Below are 24,043 nucleotides of genomic sequence, written 5' to 3'. Positions count from 1 at the left end.
TCTAACACTAGATGACTTCAACGCGTCTGTGCAGAGCTCCCTGTCTTGCAAGTTGGCGGCTGTCCAGAATCACCAGCTCAGCTTAGTCCTTGAAATGTCGTGCTTTTTCATGTGCAGCATGATTTTGGCATGTCGACTAAAAAAATGACTATAAAAGGGAACGATCAGCTTGGTGAGGAGGTTTGAAGAGGTCTGGGGCTGTCGCTGTAACTCACCATAAGGGGGAAAGTAATGCAGTCAGTCATCTGCGCTGCAACAAGAGGGCTTTAGAGTCCACGGAGGCACGAGGCTGTGAGCGGACGTAGAACAACTTCACAGCGCAGCCAAAACAAATATACTCCTGTCATTAATCTACTGCTTAATATTTCTGTCAAGTCTGATTAATGATTTGTTAGAACTGTTTCGATTTACGATACAGATTTGGTCGAGGATGCCAGCTTTTCCTCGTCCGCAGGAGAATCCCACGGGCAAAATCTCTGCATTTTATTCATTTCTCGTGCATCTCCTCAGAGCGAATCGGGCCGTGGTCATCAGCACGTGACCGATCACACACATCAACTGCATGATAATGCATTTACAAAAGTGCACCAAGATAATTAAAGATAAACAATCCCCAAATCAGATATTTTCTGTAAGCCAGGATGAGAGATTTACAGTAAAATGAAGAACATTAGATTAACTGTGGCCCTCTGGGTTCATTTTAACTTGCCTTATTGCATTTTATGGATTTGTAAATATGACTTCCAGTATTGTAAGAACTTCCTAAAAGCTGCAGTCTGGAGAGACAGCAGGGCGGATGTAATTATCAAGCTTTCATGTCAGATTTAGATTTAGTGATGCCAGCAACTTCTGGTGCATTATTTCTGACTGAGGATCAGTTCATGAATCTTTTCGGGAGAACTATCTGTAAATAAAACACCTCAATATTATTTAAACTCTGGAAATGCAGAGTGAAGCCCTGAGCATCGTCTGTAGCTTTATAACTACAGCTACCCAAGCCCCAACAATCTCCACCGAGAAGGTTGCCAATAGAACATGTTGTATGTTGCCTGAGAGGCAAAATCCAGGGCAAAATCATGTGAGATTGTTTGGTCATGTCTTTAACCTTTGAATGAAATAAATAGTATATTAAATGCACTCTGTTTCTGGTGAAATATTACAGTATGCAAGCACTGATTACGACAAAGACACAAAAGTCCCACAATAGGCCATTTTCCTCTGACATCACGTTCATGGCGGGAGGATCGAATGTTGTACTGCTGTGTTCCAATAAATGAAGAGAGTCTGACAAATCATTAACATTTCACCACTTCCTGATTGATCTCCGTTTAAAAAGACAATGGATAGTGAAAATCCGCAGGGACGCTGCGCCATAGTTCAAAGTAAAACAGCACATTCGTATCCATCCGTTAGCTTCCGTTAGACAACAGCTAACCTTTGCATTCAACCACTTCCTTGCTAAAATGATTGTCTGATAGTGTTACACATTACGACAGGAAAGGCAAGAATTCAGTCTAAAACATCAACCCACATCCTGGACAGGGAGGATGGGTGTTGTGACGCCAACATCGACGCGATGGACAAATCGCAGACAGAGGCCGAGGCAACATCATCACTAGCGCTTGTTGGCATAATGTGTTTTTAAATTGGACTCCGCCCACCTAGTGACCACACACATTCACCATAGCAACTGTTAAAGCTCATCTTTGATATCCTTAATTTCAGTGATTATAGTTATACAGTAGTATAGTACAGTATCTGATCTTTTATTCTCACATTCAATTTCTAATCGTGTGACTCGTTACACCGCCCTGTAATTCTTTTATATCTGGTTTTACTGTCTCCTGTGACTTACGTAAAGCACTTTGAATTGCCTTGTTGTTGAAAGGTGCAACAGGAATAATAAAGCGACACCCCGCTGTGGCTCAACAGGGCAGCAGTTATCCAAACAGCTTCTCAAACCCGGCAAAGAGAGGCGAATTTAATGGGAAACCTCCACCAGCAACCAGCCAGAGGTTTGTCTGCTCCAAGCTCGGCTGGCAGGGAGCCGCCGAATGTTTGGAGGTCCATTTTCTATCCAGCTGAGCTCGTAAAACAGCGCGAGTGGTGAGAGAAAATCTGCGCGGTAACAGCCACTGCAGCCACGGGATGAAAAAGGTGCTTTCTGATGAAAATGTCCGACATTGCTAGATGCGGCGCGTTGTGCTCTGTGTTTTCTGAAGAGGAAAAGTGAGCGACTGCCGAGGGTTTCGGGTTCACCAGCGGGTCAAACTACCGCTCAAAGAGTCGCAGTCTTGAGTGGATTCACAACAGGGAAGTTAGATTACAGGGAATTTCTGGTTTTGAATTGGAGGGTTATTATCGTAATCCTGATGCTCCTCATTTTTCCTGCACGGTGAAGGATCTGGCAACATTAAATACTGTTAACAAGAGTATTCTGTATGAGGTCGCATGAAAGGAAACCACTGGAGTTTTTCTTGCATCAGCGAGTCGTTCTGGCTTTTATGAATCCACGGAAAAACCACTCGACATTGCAGGCTGAAGCACGCTGTACAGTGCTTGACTAATATCAGTCTATCAAGCACCCGTGCCTGAAATAGTGGTACTTACAGTTGGGGCTTAAATGTCACTACTGGCTCACATGACCGTCTTTAGCACGTCATAGCGATATCAAAAATAGAATTATTATCAGCGCGCGTGTCGAGGCCGCGTCATTACAGCCATTTCTGTAACGAGATTCAAGGCAGAACATCTTGAATATTCCCGTTTAACAAGCCCAGAAGATTATTTTTGTTCCTCCGTTACAGTGAGCTTCAACATTAACAGGTGGAGGTGGGCTTTGTCCTCAGCTGCTCTCAGACAACCTTTTAAAGCTATTATTAAAGTTCATACTAGACCCAAGTGGCTGAATACATGTTGTTTTTATCCATGTTTGTTGTGAAATTAGAAGACATCTTAAAATGTGACAGTTAAAGCTATACTCTCGCCAAAATGCAACTTAGGCTTTTTTTGTGAATGTATATGAGTCAAACCTTTGTGTACAAGCATAATTACGACGAAAGAGGCACTTTTAAGATTTACCGTATTTTCGTTTTCGGGTCAAACTCATTTTCAATGGGAGTGCTACAGGCAACTTAAAGCTAGGGTCTGTAATGTTGTTCAGAAACACATTTTGTTATACCGGGTAAAATGATCTTGCTATCCTGAGAGTAGTCAATACATTATGTATTCAGAAAAAGGAACGAAAATAATCAGACCTCTGTGGTAGCTGTAGGACTGAGAAAAAGCTGACCAATCCGTGCCATCTGGCCCGGATAGCACGGATTGGTCAGATGCCTTCATGTCTCGTTCTGTCCCTCCCTCCTTCGCGCGTGCACACGTTACGTTTCACTGTTGCCGGAAATATTCAGCACACTCCTCTGCAGAAATACGGAGTTGCAGGAGAAGATGTTCATTTAGTTACAATGGCAGAGAAAATGTAGCCAGCGTTACTTGTAACAGCTCACAAGGGCAAGGAAAGGCAAGGAAAAGAAAGCCTGAGGCAGAAAAGGCTGCCACGAAAAAGGCTCTGGATAAAGAAAGCAGTCGGACCGAGTCAACATCGGTGTACGGAAGAGGATTAGGGCCACATGTGAATTTTTTTTTTAGTTCTGACTTCAAAGAATTCTGATAAAAAAAGTCAGAATTCTGAGAAAAAAGTCAGAATTCTGAGATTAAAGTCAGAATTCTGACTTTTTTCTCAGAATTCTGAGAATAAAGTCAGAAGTCTGCACATGTAAAAAAATTTTGAGTTCTGACTTTAATCTCAGAATTCTGACTTTAAAGTCAGAACTAAAAAAAAAATTCACATGTGGCCCTAATCCTCTTCCGTATCGGTGTGGCGTTTGAGTGGTGGAGACAACTGGGGCATGTGAAGGGCTTGAAAAGTGATGCAGAGGTTGCTCTCTTTCTGTTTGACAGGTAATTATTTGTTTTGTTTCAGGGGGATTTGTTATTTTCATGAAATATGTGAGGTTTGCCAACTTGGCTACGTTTATAGCTCGTATTAGCCCAATGCTAACGTTAGCTTCTTTGTGTGTTGTTTTTAGCCGTGAGAATGGCTAATGAGTCGGCCCAATTTCCACTGAATAGGGGTCCGCTGCGTTGCGGCTCCGATCCGGTTTTGCTCCGCCTTCCGGCAATCCCCACCGGTTGCGGTTTGAGTCCGCCACGGCGCAGTATGGTGGACAGCTGGCCTCATGATGTGTGCTGGTGTTTTATATTTGAAAAGAAACGGATGTAGTTTGTTATTTTGGCGCTTGACTTCCTGTCTGCTCCGTGCTAAATTCAGCTGAATTGCTGCGTCTTGCTCTGGCATCTCCTTCTCCCTGCTGAGTCCCACTAACAGATGCACGTTCAAGTTTGTGGGGGAGTGGCTTTGGACGGAGCACTGAAGGGATGGGGAGGGGGGGGTGGAACTTCGAGGAGGTGCCACTTTCAAATCTTGCTAGCTCTCTTGCTAGCACTCCAGGATTGTAGACCCTAGTTTTAATGATAGCATCAAAATCATTATTTTTTAAACCCTAAGAAGGCTCGACACAACATGAAACTTTGCTCGTAGTATCATCAGGGTCTCTACACATGAACACGAGCATTGAGAACATTGTTTGTGTACACAGAGTTTACTAAAAAGAGAGTTTTTTAACAACTCACGTTAGCAGATGCTTGTTCCGCTAGCCGCTATCCTGCCAGTGGAGAAGTGTCGTTTTTCCAAATGTGACATAACATGGAGGACAGTTAAGGTGGACCGCTCCTAAAGCTTAGTTCCATATAAATGCACAGATAATTCGTTGTTTTGTCGTTAGTGAAAAACAATATTGACCATTAAGTTGAAAAAGGAGCCTCATATAAGAAACAATACTAAAATCAAAAGCTGGAAAAGTCACATGAGATATTGCATGGATAGTTGTTGTCAGAAGACAGTAGCGATCCACCTAAGGATAAGCACTGTCATAGTTCAAGTTTGTGGTCCCGTTATTCACTGTCATGTTTTGCTTTTCACTCACAAAAAATGATTTCCCGCCCTTTTTTCTGGGTGGTTTCTGTCTCGTGTCTTGCATTTGAGTCCCATTCTGTGTACCGTGTCAAGCACAGCGTTGTGACAACAGATACATTGAAAATTCAACCAGAACAAATGTAAAATTGCAACATGAAGACAGCATAAGCCTTTAATATATCTGTGCTTTTGCAGAAACAGACTAAGCTAACATGTATTCTGCTGATTGGGTTTTGATAACCCCTTCTCTGGAAGTGGCATAAATCTTTTACAGAAAGTGCACCACAGCCAGCCAGCCAGACATGTGACATGAGAAATGTTCTGATCTAAACCAACTCCTGGCTAATGTTGGAGTGAATTTCCTCTCTGTGCCAGATCATGCACACAAATACAGTGAAGAAGCGAGAAGAAAAAGAGGGGGCTAATATGGCAATAATTGCAAAGACCTTTTATTATGTAGGAGAGAGTGCTGAATTAAATGATCTATCTATATATCTATCTATCTATCTATCTATCTATCTATCTATCTATCTATCTGCACCCGCACTCATTATCTGCCTCCTTTTATGGGAGTCTTAAGGCTCAGCAGATGAGTGAGCAGCAGGGCCGTGGAGAGGCTGCTGTAAAAATAGAAATCATACATGCAGCCCACCTTACTGTATAATCAAGCGTGAAAAGTGGGTCAGAGTTTCAGACTTAAAGCAGAGAGGTTAATTCGGAGAGCTGTACACATGCGTAAAGTCCTGCAGGAGGAGTGCTTGTCTGCCCCGGCCCCATTCCTTGAAATGTATGCAAATCATCCAAATCTTCCCATCCAAGACAAGCCCAGAGTAAATTCAAAGCTGTTATGGGTTCACATCATATAGTCTTACATGGTCCAAAGTTCAATTATAATAGTAATATCTTTGAAAATTGACTATAAACACACATTTTTCTATTCAATATCCAGGTGCCTGGCAAAAACATGCCGTTTTTCATAAATTCTTTATTTGCTTATTTGCACTGACTTTGTGCATATAAGAATAAAAAACTAAACAAAACAGGAACTTTGGTGGAAAAAAGCAGCCTACACTAAGATAAAATTGCATAAAATGATATTAACTTGCATCTTTTCCGAGTTTAGGGCTTTAGAAACTGCTATAAACCATATATTACAGGATTTGAAATCTCATTGGCTGCATAATGCATCAGTTACCCGAACCCTGACATATAAGTGGTTCAGTAGAGGGTAGAAAGAAGACAGGGTGTGTCACTGGTCTAAACGATCACTCATTGGCTGTTTTAGGCTCTGGGGCAGGCCTAGAACAACACAGAGTTGAGAGCATTCATCAAGTTTCAGGTTGGTTACATGGACCATATTCCATATTGAGCTAGCTCTTACTCTTAGCTAACATTAGCTTTGTCAGTTGGTTCAGTTAGCTACATGACAGTTACACCTGGCAACTCGTGGTTTTGAGACATAAACAACTAATCTGTAAAGAAGTGTGAACTTTGCTCCTCCATACTAACACATTTAATCTACATTTAGAATATTTGAATGGGTGACTTTCATTCACTGCCCTCTTACGTTTGACAGCAAACAGATTCTTGATCAGTCCATCAAAGCGTTAGAGTTATTTTTGTTCAGTTCTCTTCAGGAGTCAGTCTGGGATTTCATGGTTATTTTATGGATTCGTCATTTCCTCAGCTAAGAGACACTGTCCCATCACGACACCTAGAATCAGCTCAGGCGTGGAGCGCTCCATTCCGTTGCACCCAACACAAAAATCCTGCCCGAGGAGACTTTAACCGTCCCAATTACAAAACATTCCCGGACCACGTCAGTCATCTGGGAAATTCACGGGCTGAGATGGGGCTGGTTTTCATCCTCCCAGCGGTTTGTGCAAGAGCTCTAATCAGCGGTGACCAGTCCAGAAAGCTGACATCACTCCCAACATGCAGCCGGCAGCAGCCAAGTCTCACATGCCTTTCAACGGAATGAGCATGAAGTCACTTCCCTCATAAACTCTGGGAGTAAAGAGAGGGAGCGAGTGGGCAGGATGTCATGACCACTGCGCATTTCACATCAATTTCACATTTTACAAGCCGTTCAGCTCCTGAGTGCCGATGAATCTAAAGTGGTCGGTGGTCAGCCCACCAGTGATTTTAGCCTGTCGCCGACTTGCGAAATGACTCATGAGGGAGGAATAAGCTCGAACCATCCCATAGGTGACCTCAGAGGTGACTCCCATCACATTCTCTGACTGTCACAGTGGCCAGTAAAGACAGAGATAATCATAACACAGGCAGGTAATGCATTCAAATTGAAGCGAAGCCCAAATTTGACAACAACGTAACAGATGTATCATACAGACAGATGAAGTGGTCAAAGTACAGTATGTTGCAATTAAATCATTTAAAAAATGCAATAATAAAGACTGCCTTTCTGGAGAGTTGACGTGTATCTGGCTGCTACGGTTTGGTCAGAAATGTACTGCCGTAGCTTTAAAGATGCAATATGCACTAGATGTTCCAGGAGGCCTGGGGACATTTCAGACATGTTTGTTGTGACCAAAACAGATATTTTGAGCCAAACCATGCTCTTTTCTTAACCCTAACTAAGTGGTTTGCATCTTAACATGCAGCCTGTACCAGTAGCAGTTTGGTCCAAATGTTTCTGATGTAATATGTAAAAATTAAAGGTGTCATATGTAAGAGTTTTTAGTTTAAAATATGTTTTAAAAATCAGCTAGAATTATCAACAGAATGTGAAAGAAAGCAATTTTGACGTCATGACGTCTTTCTATTGTTTTACGGAGATATCTACCGAAGTTAGCATGCTGGTCTACTGAAGTTAGCATGCTAACTAGCCTGCCCCGCTCCATCTGTCCCAAAACTCCAGTGCTAGCGCTCCCCTGGTGCTCAGATAAACAAGCTAACTAGCTAACAGCAGCTACAGTTAGCAGCAGTTAGCGGTTAGTCTTGTTTTGAGTATGAATTTGACAGGTGGTCGATTCTTACGTATTTCACCTTTAACTTAACTGATATAATATGAGCTTTATTTATCAAAGTAGCATGTTGTCGCCCACTATTCACATTCACATGTCTCTCTCCTTCTGGTCTTCTTAGGTTGTAGATTAACCCAACAAAACAGTTTTAAATCCACCATCACATCTTTGCCAGCGTGATCCATCATGATGTTATCAGCTGTTTGATTTGCCCTCTGCGGAACATAAAACTGCACCCAAAACAAACTCAATCCTCCTCTGGGCTCCCTGTTGTGCTGTCATGGGAACAGCAGTCGCTGCTATGAAACCAAACAAGAGGGGAGACGCTGCTGAACGCACCCCCCCCCCACCCAAACCTCCCACACAGATTACTGAGCGGAATTAGCAGAATGAGCTCATGGTTCTCGTCTTATCAGCTGGCCTTGGGCTGCCACTGCGAGACACTGTGACACTGTTATAAACTCAAGTAGCGGATTTTGAAACAAACATCGATCATATGTTGTGTCCCTGGCACTGAATGTACAACGTGGTTATAAGGCAGACTGCCAGATGGTGATTCGTACAGTGTTAGGCCCACTCTAGGTACAAAGCAGATGTCCACCTTCCAAAATATATAAAAACACATTTCTGCCATTTGTGTATATCTACATGTAAATTACATTCCTGTCTCATTATTTAAAGCCTGTGGTGTCTGTAAAGTCTTCATGGAAGATTGCATATGGTAGCAGTCTGACATCAGCACTTTCTGCCAGAAAGTCAGGCACTGTAGTGTAAAGAGTGATGCAGCTCTTACATCGAGGAGCTTGAGACAATTGAATGGCTTAAGCACCATGACAGTCAACATTCACTTACTGTTTTGGGATCTAGTTGACTTATTATTTTCAGTTTCTAGGATGTACGCTTAATGTGACTGAAGTCAGCAGGTGTGACGTCTTAGCAAACACTGCTACATTCGTTATCTCAGGGTTTGCTGAGGAGACTTGGAGAATCAGCGACACCGAGCACTGACACTCAGTGCATTTACATGACACTCAAGAAAACCGAATTACTGTGTTAGTCTGACTATGATCAGATTTTTAAGATGCATGTATACACCTTAGTCTGACTAAAATCGGACCGGATCGGATTTCTCATAGTCGAATCACACCATGTAGATTATTCGATTGAAAGTCGCATTACTCCTGCATGTATACGTTTCCAGCGGATTGGATCGGATTTTGCGTTCTGCGCAGGCGCGAGATTTTTCTCCGGGGCCGTGAGCCGGAAGTAGATGGACGGCGGCGGCGGCGTCTTTCCTCCAAAATCACCACAAGAAAGAGCGCCAGAGTGCACCTAGTTTGTGTAATCATCATGTACACCATATACGAAGTGTACAAAGATGTAGCTTCGTCTCGCTCTTCGTTCGCCATCTTTCTTGAATGCCGAGGCAGCTGGTGACGTAAAGAGGTCAGCCGGAGGTAACTCTGTTAACACTAGTTGAAATGGAAACAGCGCCACCTAGCGTACCGGGGTATGACATGCTTTCGGCCAGTAATTCGATTTTCTCACCGGCATGTATACTCGGATAATTGCAGTTGTCCGATTGAGTAGCATAGTTGAACTATGGCTGTAATCTGACTAAGCTGTGCATGTAAACGCACTGACTCTTCTGGAGGTCTGTGGTGGACAAAAACCATGACACCAAAACAAATGAATTTTCGTCCATCTGCAAATATTCTTCCCTTCCATTCCGGTTCTCCTCCGGGTCAACAATGGATACCATTATTGAGGGTCAGTCAAGTACACATTCAGATCTAAAAATGACACGTGTCACCCTGTCAATCTTAAATGAATGTAGTCCCATATTAAGTCCACTTGGCAGAATAAAATGTTGGCTTTTTACGTCCCTGCCAACCACGGATACTTTTCATTTGTACGCGTATCGACTTTTCTACACTGTATGTGAGTCATATGAGCAACCACTAGATTTTTCTAATTAAACAGAACGTTTTCCAGTCCAGTCTAAATAGAAATTGAAATGAATATTTGCCAACAACTACTCTTGCGATTGCATTGGCAGTGTTACATCTCCAGCCCCATTTATAGTTGTCATTTCTAGGGATGTCCCGATCAGGTTTTTTTTACCCCCACCCCGATCCGAGTCCTTTAATATTTAGCAAATGCCAATACTGATACTTAGCCTTAACTAATAGTTCCCTGGATAATACAGCTGCATTAAGAAAAAAAGTACCTGCATCCAAGCTGTTCCTTAATAGTTTTTTTTATTTTGTTGAAACAAAGTCTATACTTTCATATGGTTCTTTCTTATTCTGCAAATGCTGTTTTAACATTGGCCTCCACCTTCCTTGTGTTAGCAGGTGTGTGACGCTGCACTGTGACAGCAGACCAGTCAGTACAGTCAGCTGAAGTGTGTGTGAGACGCAGCCCACGCTTGGTACCGCCAAACCATCCACTGCTTTTTTCATATTCCTTATGTTGTCACGTAAAATGACATCGACCCGCTGCTTGTCTATTTCACACATGTTCAGCATCTCCTCAAATGTCTATTTTACATGCTCTGCTGTATGAGACCCACCAAACTAGTGCGCATACCCGCACGTTGTAACTTGAAAGTGGAGTCAATGTAATGTAATGTAATGCTGAGATGGTAGGGCATACAGGGGATTCAGAAACTACCAGGTGATGAAGAAAACCCTGATCCTCTACCATGGAGATGAACTGGTTATCCAGAGCAATGAATTCAGTTACCTTCTCTGTAATATTTTATCGTACCAAATGTGTAGTATTAAATGCAGCTCTTTTGTTACCCCCTCCAAGAAAAGGTCGTACTGCAGATGTAACATGTCACCGCTGGACTGCGTTCACTTTCTAATTTAAGGTATTTCCAGGTTTGCCAGAGTAAAGTCACGTGCTCGTTTGCGTTCTGCCACAAATTGTGCTCTGACGTAAAAAAAAATCGGACTTGGGTCCACGTTCAAAATTGTCGATCCTGGTTAGTGGAAAAATGCCCATATCATCCCTAGTTATTTCTATTGTCTCATATTGAGATCAAATCAAGCTAAGATTTAAAACGCTTTCTTTCACAGCGCAATATATATGAAGATTAATAATGTGATTGCATCTTGGTATCTTTGACTATATGCAAATCAGGGTCAGCAGTAGTCCCGATCAAATGGGGCTAATTTCAGTGTCACACGTTCATCTTAACAACAAACAAAGAACCTGTGGCTGGCCTCTTCCACGGACCACGTACTGATGGAGCGCCACTTGGGAGGAGTTAAAAATTACATATGTGTTCTGACCCTCAGATGAACATAAATTCAGGCGGCCAACTCATGGAAAAAGCATTTTTCTCTGGGAATGATGAAATATTAATGCCACGTTTCATAAGAATCTCCATGGCATTTTAAGCGAAATATATATTTTTGACCTTTGCAAACATCCCTAAAGGATTCTAATCCCACATGTGGATTATTACCAAAAACTAATCAGTGGTCTGTTGGCCTGAAGAACAAGTTCTACAGAAATCTGTTGATAGAGTAAAAAGGAAATATCTATAATTGTTTGTTTTAAGCTTGAGTATGAGTATTGTATCATCAGTGTCTGCCTCTGGTCCTGATTTCTGCTGCTCACAGAGAAAAGGGATTCAAAATAACTTGCAAAGGAAAACAGTGGGGGGATGAAGCTATTAATGGAGAGAAAGGTCCCAGGAGATCTGGGCAGGGCAAAGCATGCTGGGTACGATAACACAGAAGAGGTCGAGCCAAAGAGCCCCTCTGTTTATTGTTTGGCTTTAACAGAGATCAAATGGGGCACTTTTCCCATATTTAACCAGAAGAGGAGACAGACAGTAAACTCGTCGTCTGGAGGGGAGGCGGACTGTCCTCCTGACTCTGAGATGTGACGGGTCTGAGTCATATAGAAGACAGCAGTGCCCGTCAGAAAAAAAAACAAACACAAAAATCTACTGTTGATTACAGTAATACGTGTTATGCACGTATTTATAATATACATTTATTGAACATAAATTGATACCTTAATTGATTTTTACTTTCTCTTTCTCACTTAAAATGATTGATATCGAAATACATTTTTACATTATACTATGTACTATTATATTTTATGACCTAAGGAGTTTGTGTTGTAAACAAATTGACAAAGACTATAAGAAAATCTGCAAATATGCTTATATATGTGACTAAACTATACTTCCAATGAAACAGCAATACTACTATGTCGTTATTGTTTAAGTTGAAGAGAGCGCTCTCTAGTGGCGGCAGAAACATTCTACAATGGACGTTCATGCTCACCAGGGGTTGAACCCTCTGTATGTTTTACAACACTTGTCAAATTTCAACATTTTGTTAAATATTAAACAAGGCTACTATCAGGGAATTGATCCTTTGAAAGCTTGCTTCTAAAGTTTATAGAGCAGATCGCATCCAACTGAACACACCTCATCTTCACAAAATAAAGAGTTTGACCTGACCATAACAAATCCTTGAGCCGTCGGTTGTTTTAGCAGCCATGATGACGAAGACCCAAACCTCATTGTTTCCCCAAACTTAACCGACCCGCAACCGCCGTGTCGTAACACTATCGGACGGATTTCTTCTCCAGCATGACTGTGCGTGGAGCTGCGTTGGTCTGCTGCACTGTCTCCTCTCTTGTCTCATATCACTAAGAGCAGCTCATCCCGCAGAGAGCTCTGCTTAAGTACTCTGGTTAAATTAATGCCTCCTAATGCACCGCTTCCTGTAACAAGCATTTACTGGGCTGTGAATGACGGGAGTCATAAGTCACTGATTCACTCACAGCCGCTCCATTCATGAGTCAGGATGGACCCACTCAACGTGGCTCAGTGGGTGTAGATTCATTCCAGTAAGTCCAAGTCTTCACTCCAAACTCTTCAACTTCTGGTACTTGATATTGTGTTTAATGGACTTTATTTGCTTGCTATATTCTGCCTGTTTCGCTCTACTGTAACTCTGCTGCTGCCTCTGTTTACTCTGTTGACACCACATCTATTGTTCCCCATGTCGTCATGAGGTTTCTCTGAGGGTTTCAGGGGAGTTTTTCCTTCTCTGAATTGAGGATCGATGGACACGGGAAATGAACAAAAAGAATATTTTCTCAGGATATTTATTTATGATACAGATTACAGTGGGAAAGCCGGGACTGCGGCACCTAATAATCAGCCAGCAATTGATCAGTTTGTGACATGATTATTAATAGAATTAAAGATTATTAAAGGTAAAGGTAGAATCAGTAGAATGTGTCCCAGCTGCTCCTAAATGCACCACAAAGACAGCTGATTGTTGAGTCTCATTCCCGGGACGTCAAATTTTGGGTTGACACTAATACGAGACACTAGCACACCTCCTCTCCCCATTCCAGTCTGCCTCTCTGTCTGTTCCCATTTTATAACGTCTTTGTTTTGTCTCGCTACGTCTGCCGTGAGTGACGTGCACCGACTGAAATCAGTCTTGTGACGTTCGAAAGGCGACATGCAACGGAGGCAAATAAATTGAATCCATTGTTCCCCTCAAATGAATTCAAACTAAAGTCACGAGCCTGTTGAGAAAATGTAAGGAGGAGAGAGTTCAGATATTTGTGTTCAAATGTAGGGAGGAAAAGTCAAAAGCTGTCAGAGATACAAATACTCAAGAACAGTACAGATACCTGAAAAATATACTTAAGTGCAGTATCTGTACTTAATCGAGTTAGTCATATCATTGTTGGAACTGAAGCTGTCAAGTCTCCTGAGGGTCTGAGGTAGGTCTGGTGACAGCAAAAGGTATTTTGTCATATTAAAGATATACTATGTAAGATTTCTGCATTAAAATGTCATGAAACGACTAGACCTTTGTTCCTTATGTTGAGTTGTGTACTTGTCTACATTATCCTAAATGTTTCAAGCAATGTTCAAACCAGAGAAATCTGTCTTTTATTTGGCCGCGTGTCGCTATGACTTCTGGGAGAGAGTCGGCTCGTGAGGACGGAAGTCAGATCCACATAGATTTTGGCATTGGTGGTTGTTTAACAGTGAAGACAGCAACTCCCACGATCCCTCGCTATTTATGTCTTATTTTTGTTTTTTTATGTGATATTAATTGTTATCTCATGAGAGTCGCTAGGCAAACAAAGGAGAATGAATACAGACGAGACATCATCATTTGTGATCATTTTGGCTTGCATAAATACCTTAGCTCATCTTTTTCACGTAACGTCTCGTTCTGAAGTAAATACTGATGTCACTCTGTCAGTAGAAACATGACAACACCCAACGTATTTCTTGGTTCTCCATAAACCTCACTTTCACTCTGCTATTCTGAAAAACAAAGGTCACACAGGAAGCATGCCTGCCACGACACAACCGTCGTTTTCCTCGGCCACTAGGTAATGGTGGAACAACTGGAATAACTGTGGAAAACTCTACACCGCAAAAGAAAAAGAACCCCGCCGATGGGTGAAGAGGCAGAGTGATCGTGACTGAGAAAAAAACAAGAGTAAACGGACGGGCATTCACTCAATGGAGAGCAAAGTCAGTGTTGCGTCAAAGTCTGTCGTGAAGCACAACTGGGCTGTTTTTTGAGCATGTATGGTAACATAAAAGTGAAATATAGAGGTCGGTACCTGAGAAATTTTAAATGGCACAGATGATCAGATTCCCTATATTAGTATAAGAGTTGGCACAAGTTGTTTGTTAGAGATATGGAGCTGCAGCTACATCATTCTAAAATAAAGGGATTTTTTTTTTTTAAATGTCACTGTGTGCCAACTTTGCTCGGACCAAGTGACATATATATACTTCTATAGATACACATCTAAGCAAATATGTCAAGTGTTCCCTTTATTATGATACCTTGATTATTCAAATAGACACACTCATCACGATCATTAAGCAGAGACCTAAAATCAAGGCTAATTCTTTACAGGTTGATACAACCTGCTGTTGAGCAGCACTGAGATCAGGGTTTCCAGGTCAAACTGGGATTCTTACAGATGTTTTTTTGCCTTGTACAGATCCCAGACTGCTAGCGGTAGACATGTTTCTAACAGCAACAGTTATACCACAAGGAAACACTCGGAGGGGTCTCTGTCTGCTTTAAGTACTTTATTAACACACAATTAGCACATTACTCTACTAGAGTTCTTCCATTTAATGCATCCTAGAGAGAGTGCACGGAGTCAACAAACAGCATTTGTCGACTCCATCGTATTCGCATGATAGATATATTTCCTCGTTACGAGGCAGATTATGACATTTTTCCATCTTATAAAGTAAATCAAACCTCCCAACAACAGGTACCTAAACGAAAAGCCGGATAATACGCTGCCATCACTCTAACTTCAAGTCCAACCCTGAATGACAATAATGATGAGGATGAATACTTGTCAACAAAGCCAAAAACATCCCACATTCTGCTGGAGACTTCGCTTGATTAAAGGGCCACAAACGCGAAAGTAAAACATTTCTCACTTTCCAGAAGTTGCTAGCAGATCTTTTTTTTTTGGTTACAGTTTTTATTTATTGTTTTGAATAAAGTATTTGGTTTTGAATCCCATATCATCAGACGTGATACTATGTCCAGACTTTTAAAGCGTTAACATTAGTGTCAGAGTCTAACACACACCTGTTATCGATGACATCACTCGGTCTTACCTGGTCTCGGCTCGTCAGGGTGCCTCTGCTGAAATGTCTACAGTTGTGTTTGATGACTTCACTGACAGCGCACTGATGACAGCATCACTGTGATATCTTCTTTCCTTGCTCTCTTCTTCTCTGCCACAGTGTCAGAGCAGTGTGGAGCGTTGTTCTCTCCAAGTTTGGTCTGAGAGCTCACAGGACAGGACAGGAGAGAGAGAGAGAGAGAGAGATTCTTTGCTCCAGCTGAAATAAATAAAGTCAGTTGTTCTCTTCAAAACGAGATGTCGAGCCTGTCTCTTCAGCCTGTTTCTTCAGCCGGTGTGTTCCTGGTCATGGGTGAGCGTCTGCTCTATATTTAACCTGTGCTCTCAGTCTGTGTTAGCAGCTGAACTGACGGACTGACTGACTGAGGCTTTAACAAACCCCCAACAGCTGAACTATCAGCCCGTCCAGCAGCATGACCACTCCTCCCTCTGCTCACAGCCAGGGGCTTGGCTTGGCTCAGCTTCTGTTGGTCTGATGAGGTCTGCATTCAGTGCGTGTAGCTTTGCTTTGGTTTAGCAGGTTGCTTTGCTTTTATTTCTATAAGCCACGGAGCTTTACTTTCAATTGAAGAGGTCGAACATATCAAATATGTCACTTATTTTCCATCAAAGTCAATTAAAAATGTGTTTTAAAAAAAGCATTTTAAAATCACAATTTCATATAAAGACTACATGTGATTTACGTAGTCTTGCGGATTTAACATGTAAGTGATTATTTTCAAATGCACTGAAATTTTCAACATGAAAAAACAGTAATGTGACATGTGAAATTTGCCCTCGTGAACTGGATATTTTTACAAATTAAAATTGCCTTACCTGTTTGTTGACATCCGTGTCTTCCGGTAGCTAGACCAAACTAGTCAATCCGTCGAGCATGCGCTTACTCCCTCACTGGCGGAGACGGAAACGTATTCCAGCATTTTCGTGTTTCTGTTCATAATGTACATGTCCATGTTACAGCCTGTCATGAGCCATGAGCCTTACAATAGCCTGTTAAGCCTGTTAAGTGCACACTCGGTGGATATGCTAGTTTGGTCTAGCTACCGGAAGACGCGGATGTCAACAAACAGGTAAGTAGCTGCTTGCACAAACACACAGTTTTAACTACTTTTTTATTCATTGTGAGTCATAAATGCTACAGTGCTGTGTTGTAAGGTGTCTGCTGATGTTGCATACCTTTTGGTGTGAGATGTGGAGCATGTTAAGACGCTTAAAACACAGTGTAAAGTTCTGACCCCATGCTGTTAGCGTTCAGTGCTAAGTCTCCGTTCACGGAGCTCTGTAATGGCTGGACCAAATGTTTTCGCGTCTTCGGTACTGGCAAGTCAAGGGTAGCTTGAGCAATGAAGCTGCATGTTTAAATCGACCGAAGTTCTCCTTTAATATTTTCACATTTGAATTCAAATTTTAACTTGAAAGTGGAAAGTCACATCCCATATGACATGGACATTTTCAGAGGTGAGTGACTTTTGTCACATATAAACACATTTTTTAAAGTAAGAATTGCGTATTTTCACATGTGAATTACATATCTAAACATGTGATTGGTCATTTTCACATGTGAATAAGAATTTACACATGTTGAAAACAAGTCAGATGAGATCAGATGACATGTGAATTCCATATTTTCACATGATCAATTAATGTAAAAGTACAAATAATGTGACGTGAGCTGTGCAATGAATTTTCACAGGCTTTATTCACATATGGACTAACATTTTCACATTAGAAAATGTACATTCTCCCATGTGAATTACAAAGTCCAGGGGCGATTGGAATTTTTGGATTAAGGTAATGGAATACATGCTCGACTTTTCCATATGTGTAAATAATTTACAGTTTGTAAGGCATCATTTTTGCCAATTGCACAGAGTATACACAGCAAACAATCCTTTAGTCAATATTTTGTACATTGATTTCAAATGCTGACACTGACTGAGAATGTTTTACACTAAATTTCTTTAGTAAATCTATGAGTCATGACGTTTGCAGTTGTTGTTTTTCTCCTCCCTTACTATGTTTATTGTTATGCACCAACATACAAAGAGAATTCCTTGCATAGTGGAAACCAACCATGTTTTCGGAAGCTTGTATTTGTGTCTCTGGGTTCTCCTCAGTAGACAGTGCTGTCACACTGTTGTTTCAAGGGTCAAAAAAAGAGATTTAATTTGCTCACTTTTAAACAATTAGCAAGTAATCCTGTGCAAAATGGGTAAATCTGATACATTTATGTCTCAGTTTATGCGTGGGAATTAATGAAATGAAAGTTATAAGGAAATGATCTCAGCTGTTGTTTGAGTTTAAAGTTAACAGTCGTATATAATATAATAATTCTTTAAAGAACGAACCATCTAAGAAACAAGATGTTTGCAGCCACGTGACATCATCGATGAACCACGCCGAGTTTTTTACTGTCGGCAATCAGCTCGTGAATATGAGTCAGGGTTTCACATTATGCCGCTCTCCTGCTCAGTTTCGTGCGGCTCGGCTCTGTAAATAAATGGGTGTGGGCACTCGCTAATTTCTCTTTTTCTCATTGTTTTTCAGCTACAAAAAAAAAAAAAAACCTCTCTTGGACCTGCTCTCCTGACTGTCTCAGCAGTTTTACCAGAGCTGGAGCAGGGCGAGAGCCAGACGAGGGCTTTTCAAACACAAAATGATTTATTCACGCCTGTAAATACAAGAACATTTGTTCCTAATAAAAGCGAGTCCGAGTCGGGGGTGTTATAAATGGGAAACAGTGAGAATCTGAGCTCTGTGCGGTCACAAAGTGTGACGTCCAGCTGCAGCAGACACAACACAGCTGATGCTAAAGCCTCGTCTCATCAGCGCCCGGTGTCAAATGTCACTGCCGTGGTGATTCACCGATCCCACGGGGATTCTACGCAGATATAATGAATAAACACAGTAAAGGGATTTTTGTTTTAGCCCTCGACACCTCAAAGCATGTTGGCGACTGAAAAATAATCCAATCAGTTCGTGAAACAGAGACGTGAGGCCAGAACAGCCCTCACAAATACAGATGTTAGAGGCCACCTCGTTCTGCAGAGGTTTCACGTCCTTCTACAAATCTTACGAAAGTGGCGGGAATGTTCACTCACAGACACGTTGTCATGTCAAAGATCATTTCAAAACATAAAACATCTGTCGGACACGTACGCACACGCACACACACACTGACAGGAGGTCAGAGGAAGTCATGGTGCTGTTGATTCGAGAGGGTCAGGTCGGCCATTTTTCTCTCGTCATCTCATGTTATCTGTCCGACTTCTCTCTCGTCATTATAACAGAAAATAAGTGAATCATTATAATTGTAGTATTGAGCAATGCACCAACAACTTTTAGATTCTAGCAAATGTAATGGAACAAATTTTCCGGCTGTTGAGTTTTAACTGTTGTTAAGTGTTTTAATGTCCTTTTTCTTACACTAACCAGGCAGGCTTCTCGAACAGCTAATGGGAGCACTGAATTGCCATTATGCTTTCCGTTAACTGCTTTGTGCTAAAGTAATGGCACTTAAATACTTAAAAATCACAAGAAAACTCCAGGGCACTCTCCTTTGAGCTAATAAAATGACTTTATTGACACAGAGCGGCCATGACACGGCATCAAGCCTTCTTCAGGGAGTTCCTTGAGTTCCTTGCGAAGGCTTAATGCTGAAACATGTTGTGCCTCTGAGTTTTCTTGTGATATTTTTTTACATCTACGTGTATCCCAATCCAAAGAGCAGCTATAAAAAACCGAATTTGTGTTCAGAAAGCCAGCCCTTTCTCGTTTTTTTTTTAATGGGACTTACTATATATCATTAAAGACTTTATGTCCTCACCAAGACCAAAGCAAAACAGCTTCATTCACACACACACACACACACACACACACACACACACACACACACACACACACACACTCTACTATGAAAGGCAACAGACTGTTACAGTGTCATTTAAATGTCTTCTAGTGAGGAGAACAAGAAAAAGTGTCGGCACTCATGCGTACAGTGACAATACTAGGATGTTGATGTTTAGCACGCATGATGTTCACCATGTGCATCACAGTGGTTAGCATGTTAGCATGCTAGCTTTTCAGCCAAGTCGCAAAGACAAAATGTTGGCATTGAACATTTCTGCAAACCATGGATAGTGTACACCATCATTTCACCAATACGTGTCATATTGTGTATGAGCTGACGGTCAGGTGGGGAGGTGGAAGGGATAGTTGCAGGCCAGACGCCTGCCATGCCAGAGCCCACGGCATTTCAACTTTTGGAAGCTGAAACCACTGGAACTTTTTAATGAGCCATGGACATGTTTTTGATGACAGAACCAGGTTTTTCAAGTTAAAACGTGACCTTTACTAACCCTGACAATGCGTTGTTTTAAGCCTGAACTGAACTAGATATTACAAAGCATGTAGTTTCAAAATATCCTTGGCTTGCAAAAATGTAAAAGCTTTTATTCTGATTAGAAGACAAAAATACACCTACCAACACCTCTGCGATTGGGCTGAACTTTACTTATAAGCACTTAATCCAAAGTACAGCCAAAGCTTAAGAATGTGTCACTAGTTTAGATATTTAGTCACAAACCAAATATTCATCAACAGAAAGTTTTGACCAAATGATCCTACCGAAGGAAAAGTCAGAGAATCATCACAGTTACTACAGTTCATCCTCTGTGGTCCATGAATGACTGCAACAAGCTATCCAAAATGTGTCTAGATATTTTCAACACAGAGCTAAGAAGTCAACCTCATGTTGCAATTGCAATTGGTAAGTTATAAGTTACAAGCTCACCAAAGTCAGGAGGATTCATCCTCTTCGACCATGAATGTCTGAACAGAATGTGTGCCAATGCATGCAGAAGATTAAGAGATACTTAATGAAGGATAAAGGAATATCTTAACCTGCAGGTGGTGCTACAGGAAAAGCCAGGGGGATCACCAACATCAGGAAGCTTCATCCTGAGGGGACCATGACTGTCTGTACAAAACTTTCATCCTCCCAGTATGTGTTGACACATTTCAGTCTGTAGCACCGGGCCAACATTGCCAACCTCAGAGCCACAGTGCTAAAAATGACTTTAAATGCAGCACTCATCCTCTACACCCACACTTCCTCCTGCACTCACAGAGTTACTGAGCGTCTGCCACCATTCCTGTTTAATCTGTAATTTTCCATTAATCTGAACCTCTGGAGAAACTGCAGATGAAGGAGAGAGCTGCCGTGCGATCATTACAGTGCATTAACGGAGGGGGAGGCCATGACTCAGATCAGTCTAATGAGCTCCTCCTGCAACTCTGCACATTTCACTGTGAGTTATCATGGACTATATATACTGCTGCACACTGAGGATACAACACTCTGATTCTTTCAGTGCTCTGCTTTCATCTGAGGCCAGAGCTACAGCATGGAAACAGCGAGATGTAGAAGTCTGAACAGTTACAGATATACTTTAACATTCTGGGAAATATACTGATTTGCTTTATTTCCAAGACTGAGATGGGAAGATCGATACCAACCAAATGTTAGTGTGTAGTCTATGGAGCTATAGCCATATCTTAGCTTAGCATAATACCTGGAAGCAGAGGGAAACAGCTAGCCTGGCTCTGACCAAAGATAAAAAATACACCTACCAACACCTCTAAAGCTGTTTCTCATCTGTTTTATTTGCTTGAAAACTGTAACGTTGAAAGAAATTGTTGTTTTAGAAGAAAAGCATTTGCTAATCATTAAAGGTGCAATAAGACAGAATTAACCACCTTTTAAAGTTATGCCTAAAACAAGTAATTGGCTGCATATTGCTACAGTAACCACCAACTGCTGCTAACTACAGCTGCCGTGAGCTAGTGGCTCGGTTAGCCATGCAGCTAGCAGTCCAGACTGCTGTTTTATATGATTCTATTTCAATTTACATTGCCAGGATAACCCAGATAATTTCCTGTTTGGATGATTTCATATATCTGTGTTGTTGGAATGCAGAATTCATCACTAGCTTTGAAGGAGAGCACACAAACATCTGGATGGTCTGATGGTTGGTGTGAGATTGACATGTTCCCAGTAGATCAAATAATGGTTAAACTATTAGAATGTGATAAAACAATGTATTTAATTATTTTTTTGTTTAAATCCATTAGCTAGTTAGCTAAGTTAGCTGCGCAGCTATCAGTACTAACACTGCACGCACAAGACTTAGCATGCTAACTTCAGTATATCTTTGCAACACAATACATAAACGTCACAAGGTTAGAATAACATTCTGTTAAAAACGTTTTTTGAATGTTAACAACTAAAATTCTTACATATTGCACCTTTAACATATGTATCTCCAATAGTAGGCTCTCTATAACCCATGATATTATAAAGAGTTACAGATTTGCAGTGAATCTGATTTGCATTGTTTCAATTAGAACAACTAATAACACAAAATATTTAGGATTACTTTTGTGTTTAAGTCACTGTTGAAGCAAAATGCCAAATATTTGTCTGTTTCCAGCTCCTCAAAATAAACAATTTGCTGCTTTTCTCTATTTTTTTAAAATATCTTTCTAAACTGACTGTCTTTAAGTTTTAGATATTTGGGGGGGCATAACAACCAACCATTTCACCATTTGCGACATTCTTTCGATAATAGAATGTACTTAAGTAGAAATTTAAGACTACTTGTACTTTACTCAAGTATTTCCATTATCTGCTACTGTATACTTGCGGCAACTTCTGTAGATTTTACTGGACTGCATTTATGTGATCATTTTGTAACCAGTTTATTTGAGGAGTTCATGCTGCATTAGAGCCAATATGATTAAAAAAACACCACTGGATCCATTATCCGGCTTGGCGGGTAGTTGGTTGACCCCTATTATACAGAATATATGCTTTCTATACTTGAGTACATTTAATATCAGATCACCTTTACTTAAGTAGCCTATACTCATACGGGTGACTTTCACTTATACCCGAGTAAAATTTGAACACCATATCGGTACTTGACTTTCGGTAATTTTTAAGACTGTGTTTTACACATTATATGATTGACTTCATTAAAACCACTGCTGGTTCGAACCACAAAACTAATCTCCCGCGTGTATATTATCAAATCTGTACCAAACATGTAAAAGGAACTTGCTCACATAATAAAACTAAGGCACATTTATCTTATTCACTTATACATTACGACACGATGGCATCAATGTCAGGTTATACTGTGAAACCCGGTGAGAATAAAGTCACTGCAGAGGACCACAGCAGTGTGTGCGGTGACATCATACTGATGCTGATGGTATTCATTTCACTTTAATGAGGAACATCGCCATCTAGCTCCCATCAGCGTCTCTTCATTATTCCAGCGAATCTGTCTCTGATGATCACATTGATCCTGCTAAAGTACACACGGCAAATTGAAATATAACTCAACTTTTTCTGCTGGGATTTAAATACAGCTGCTTCTTGAGCTGTTTTTTTTAATTTTTTTTTTTTATGTTTAATCTGTATTCATTCATGGATTAGGCCTACTTAATATGGCATTACAGTGATCTTATTGTGATGACATATTTAAGTCATGTCGCTGCAGAGACCAACACGTGTGCTCGTCTCGTAAAGTGGATTAATAGTTAGAATAAAAAGTTGACACACTGTAGAAACTCTGTAGAAGCTTCTGCTCAGGGCTGAGCAGGTTAGTAGGCTAACAAGGCGGCTGGAGTCAAAACAATGAACCTCCGGAAATTACCTTCAAAATAAAACAGCATTTGGCTTCCAGAGAGTGAGTAGCACGTTTTACAATAGAAGGAATTCAAGATGCATTGTCTTTCTTATTTTAATCCTTTTTTTTTTTTTCTTTTCATGGTCGAAATAATTTTCTGATTATTTTCATATTTGGATGATTTCATACATGCAGAAATCATCACATGAATAACTTCATAAAAGCTGATTTATTTCTTAATTCATACTCAATCTTCTCAGAAACAAAATTCAACTGCAAACTATAAATATACCAAGACAAGTCATCAAGTCATCATTCCTCAAGTCAAGTCACAAATCTTTAACTTCCAGGTCCTGAGTCGGGTCTCAAGTCAATTATTTTCTGTCAAGTCAAATTGCAAATCAAACAGCAAACAGTGACTGGAGTTCACATCTCTGCTACAGAGGGTCTGAAAGAGAGAGGAGAGAACAAATATAGTCCTCAGTACAAATTTGAGATATTTGTACTTTAGTACTTTACTTACTTAGTAAGGTAGAGCGGGTGTCCCATGTACTGAGCAGGGGCGGTTCTAGGGGGGGCCAACAGGGGCCAGTGCCCCCGTAACTCTGAGTCTGGACCCCCCTGTGGCCCCC

The 24,043-nt window shown here is 41.1% G+C and overlaps 1 protein-coding gene across 4 annotated transcripts in view; it reads right to left on the bottom strand.

Annotated features, from left to right (window-relative positions):
- Window positions 1-16,081, bottom strand: part of filip1b (filamin A interacting protein 1b) — a 46,352-nt gene extending 30,271 nt beyond the window's left edge. For 2 of the 4 annotated variants that reach the window (XM_030405267.1, XM_030405270.1), the window contains exon 1: window positions 15,689-16,079. The gene's annotated coding sequence lies outside the window, so the exon portion shown is untranslated. Of the gene's footprint in view, window positions 1-15,688 lie in introns of all 4 variants that reach the window. The other 2 variants (XM_030405271.1, XM_030405269.1) reach the window with 2 other exon arrangements.
- Window positions 16,082-24,043: the final 7,962 nt, after the last annotated feature.

This window comes from Sparus aurata, chromosome 22 (genome assembly GCF_900880675.1).
Source record: "Sparus aurata chromosome 22, fSpaAur1.1, whole genome shotgun sequence".
Lineage (NCBI taxonomy): Eukaryota > Metazoa > Chordata > Actinopteri > Spariformes > Sparidae > Sparus > Sparus aurata.
This window is presented reverse-complemented; position numbering and strand designations above follow the sequence as displayed.